This window comes from Cryptomeria japonica, chromosome 11 (assembly GCF_030272615.1).
Source record: "Cryptomeria japonica chromosome 11, Sugi_1.0, whole genome shotgun sequence".
Classification (NCBI taxonomy): domain Eukaryota; kingdom Viridiplantae; phylum Streptophyta; class Pinopsida; order Cupressales; family Cupressaceae; genus Cryptomeria; species Cryptomeria japonica.
This window is the reverse complement of record NC_081415.1, coordinates 161615912-161620192: the sequence shown is the minus strand read 5'-3', so window position 1 is coordinate 161620192 and position 4281 is coordinate 161615912. Positions and strand designations below refer to the sequence as shown.

General features: G+C 36.1%; 1 non-coding gene across 1 annotated transcript; it reads right to left on the bottom strand.

Annotated features, from left to right (window-relative positions):
- Window positions 1-854: 854 nt before the first annotated feature.
- On the bottom strand, window positions 855-949 carry TRNAI-UAU (transfer RNA isoleucine (anticodon UAU)). The gene is made up of 2 exons: window positions 912-949; window positions 855-890 (listed from the first exon to the last, which is right to left on the bottom strand). It is a non-coding gene; the product is annotated as a tRNA-Ile (tRNA).
- Window positions 950-4281: the final 3332 nt, after the last annotated feature.

The following is a 4281-nucleotide window of genomic DNA, read 5'->3' as shown; positions in this document are numbered from 1 at the left end:
GTGGGTATCAATTGATAAATAGGCAAATTGATCTTAAGAATATTATTCTCTTTAATTAGACCTAATGTTGTTATTCTAGATAATATAAATAAAAGAAAACATAAAATAAAGATTATGATCATAAGATGATTAAGAAAAGATGAACACCCCTATAAAATTCTATAATACAAAAGAAGTTTATTCTAAGAACCAAGAAAGTTAAAATATCTGTAAGTGTAATGAGCTCCCAACTAAAAGAAAGCAAGCACAAAACCATGTGGAATAAAAAAAGACATCTTTTTAAGGAAAAGAAGCTACCAATTGTAACAATGATGATGCGAATAGCAGACATTTCTTGGTAGGTGGTCAAGTTGTGCAATTTATCCTTGATCTTCAAGCCATTACAGTGCCCCAATCCACACCTTTTCCTGATGACACTCTTATGGACATGGATGCTTAGACAAAGGACAGCTTCTATTCAGATAAATGCTTACTTGTCTTGTTATAATCTGTTATCTAAAGATAAATGCCAAATCTATATAAGTTACAACTCTTACCATGAAAATTCTCGATTGTTGGGAATTTGTGTAATGTCTCGTCCTCTATTGAGAAGTTTCCATGTCAATCTGGAGTTTCCTTGCAATTTGATTGAAGATTTGTTAATGAATGGACGAAGAAACAACTAACACCAAAAAGAAATCTCAGCTAAATTAATCCTCCTCCAAAGCAGAAGTAACAATCTTGCAATGAGTAAAAGTTAAATGTTTTTCTACTTCAGGTATCTCTCCATAACCAGAAAAAACAGGCGTCATGAAATAAAGATTAAAACCTGTCGAATCCGGGTATCTGCAAAGTTGACAAGATGGATAAAGTAATGGTCCCGGCGGGGCTCGAACCCGCGACCTTCGGCTACCTCAATCACAGATATTAGTCATAAGGACAACGCTCTACCCAATTGACCCACGGGACCTTTACAAAATTTCGATTGCTTGTTATGGATATTTAAAATCTTTGAATGCATTAGTATTGTCCTATGTTACCAAATCTAATTTGGTTTGTCATTAGCTTTACAAAAGTATGAATTTTACATTGAAAATGGAAATTAAACGTTAAAGTGTTCTTAATATTAATAATAAGTAATATTAAGTAATAAATTTTTAATATTTTTATTAAATGTTAATATTATTCTTTTTTTAACTTTTTGATATTTTGGTAATTGTTAGTTGAGGATACAATATATACAATTACAATGATATTATAGGGGTTCAAATCTTGGTAACAACAACAACAATAACAATACCATCACATCTGGTGGGAGGGGTTGACGTGATTAGAGATTTACATGATGGTCTAAATCTTGCTTATGCGACAAATCTTGGTGTACAAACCTCCAGCGTAGCTGAAGTGGCTATTGTGTTTCACGGGCTTTTTGCTACTAGGGATAAGGGTCTAATAAAAATCATAGTTGAAGGTGACTCTCGCAACACAGTTTTGATTCTTAATGAGGTGGCCAAGTCAGAGTGGAAGACTTCTCCTCTCATTGAAAAGTGGTGTGCCCACCTTCCTACTCTTGGTAATGTTAGACTTTTCCATGTGTGGCATTAGGGAAATAGATTGGTGGACAAATTGGTAGGGCTTGGTGTGATTGTTAATAATTTGAAAGTGTGGTCCCACATGCACGAAGTCCTGATTGTGGCTCATGTCATGATATCAAATGACTTACCCATTAATGATGTGTAATCCCAAGATTACCTTTTCCCTACTTTCTATACTCGCCTTCTCCTTTCCTTGCTGGATAAGGTGGCTTGACTTTAACCCCATTGGTACCCACCATGTTGTTACTATTAAACCTATCTCTTTCTCATTCTAGCTTCTGGGTTTTTTGAGATGGGAGGTGATTTAAACCTGGTTGAACCTGATGAATGCTCCAATTTCAAAAACAATGGTGAGCTCTGCAGTAAGGTGATTTAGGGTAATTTGGATTCCTATGTGAAAGGGATGACTGACCATGATCCCAAACTTTCTACAACTTTTGTTCAAGCCTGGGATAACATGGTGACGTTAAGATTGAGAGTGTTGCCTTTGTGGTTTTTTAGAAGAACATTGTGAAAGTGACTGGTTTGGCCCTAGATGACATCTCCTAGGTTACAAGGAATATTTTGACCGTTTCTTCAATGAACTTGGGGAATGGGGATCCAAACTCCAAAGCAGCTACAATAGATAAGAGCTTCCCGGTATCTAGAAGGAGGTTGCCCTTCTTTTCATGAAATATTTCACTATGGATGGCAGAAAGAGGAGATTCCACATTCAGCTCTTCCCTATGTTGAACCACTTACGCCATAGGGGTAAGAATGAACTTTCCTTACTGGGTCTTATCCTCTCTATCTCAATCTATTTCTAAGAGTTTTGTTAAGGGTAAACCTCCCCTTCATCAGGGTCTTATACATTGGCTTTATAATTTTCAATTGGACCTAAACCCCCCGGGTGGGATCCTTGCTATTGAAAACGGGTCCACTTATGACTCTAGTTGTCACCCCATCCAACTTTGATGAAATATCTCATTCAAGTTCTACAATGTCCACAGGAAAGAACCTAGCGCATATGGACAAATTTAAAGCCATTGTTTCCTCTAAAGAAGACCTCGATGCAGAACCCCAAATTGAGGTGCATAAGGATATGGAGATAGTTGAGGACTCAGGTTCCAATTCTATTTCCTTTGATGAAACAAACTTCTTTGAAACTATGGGCTCGGATTGGTCCCTTACCACTAATGTTAATGATGATGTTAACCCTGGCATTCCTCTCGCAAACGCTTCCCCCGCAAATACCAAGCCCTCGAGTTCGATTATGGTCCTCACCAAAATTGTGAAGGACCTACATGATTATGTGTAAAGGTAGGATAATTTGTTGAAATTGGTTTCTAGGTAGATGAATGTAGCGATAAGGAAAATTAATAGGTTGGAGGCAGCTGATGAAGCTTAAGCTAAGGTTAATACTTGGTTGGAGGACATTGATCATGACAAAGTTAAGAGATTTTCTAATTAATTTGTTGGCCTTATGGAGAAGTGGGATAAGGTGAATGGGAGGATTGAAGATTTGGATGCCAAGCTCCAAAAAATTGAGACTAAATTTGAAGTGGAAGAAATCATCTGATCCCAAGAGGCCCTCCAAATCAAAATTGAGGATGTCAATCTAACTTGCAAGAATGTGGCCAACATGCATAATGCCTCCCTATAGGTTATTAAGACCATACAAGCCGAATTGAACAAGAAAATGGAGAAGAAATGGAAATGTATAGAGGCCTTGGTCGTGGGTTCAGACCATATGGAGTCCCTAGTTAAAGCCACCCTTGATTCCACCTTGGTGTCCTCTGGCTCTGCGATAGGTTCTTGCAAATTAGCATTGCTCATTGATAAATTGCTAAGCTTATGCCAGGATTAGCAGGATAAAACTTCCCCCATGTAGTTGGTCAGATCTCTTTGTGCCTTTCATGGGTGGTTGTTCTAGTTTTTTTGTGTTCTCTGGTCTTCTTGTTTGAGCTAGTTTTCTAGTTGTTTTGCTGGCTCTCAGGTTGCCTTGTTAGTTTTTTGGTTGTGTTAATGGGGGTTTTTTTATTGGTTGCACATACCTCATTCGCCCTAGGTGTCGCTCTATGGTTATGTAACGGTATGAGCTTATCCCACTTTTTTTAATCAGAACAATAACAATACCACGACTTAACTATCATATTATTTGATGAACAATTATAATTTTTTAAATTGTCCTATCAAAATCTATAAGAATAAACTCGTTTCTCTTGGAGATATAAAAGTATTAAGAGATTTTTTCTCTTATGAATTGGCTCATAGTAACTCATTGTTAAGTAGAAAATAGGATATAGACACTGGTCCAAAGATATTAAAGTTTAATCTAGAAACAAGGTTCCAAAATATATAAATTGCAAGATAGCATGCTAGTTAAAGATACTACCTAAGGTTTGTGCCCCAAGATATGGAGATATAAGTATATGAATGAGATCTATTCACCAAAATAGAAGATAGGAAAAAGATAGATAAGATATAGAGATAAGAGCTATAACAAATATATAGGGAATTTATTTGACATATTGATAAATAAAATATAAATACATCATATTTTGGGTCTAATCTATTTATGTGTTATTTCATTCTAATTAAGTATTAAAGGAGGATATAAAATCTTTCTTTGTTACCCCAATAGGATTGAGATTGGGGTTTCAAGACTACAACTCTAGAAATATTTTTGGAATAGAACTTTGGTTTGTCTCCTTTAGATTTCTTGCTA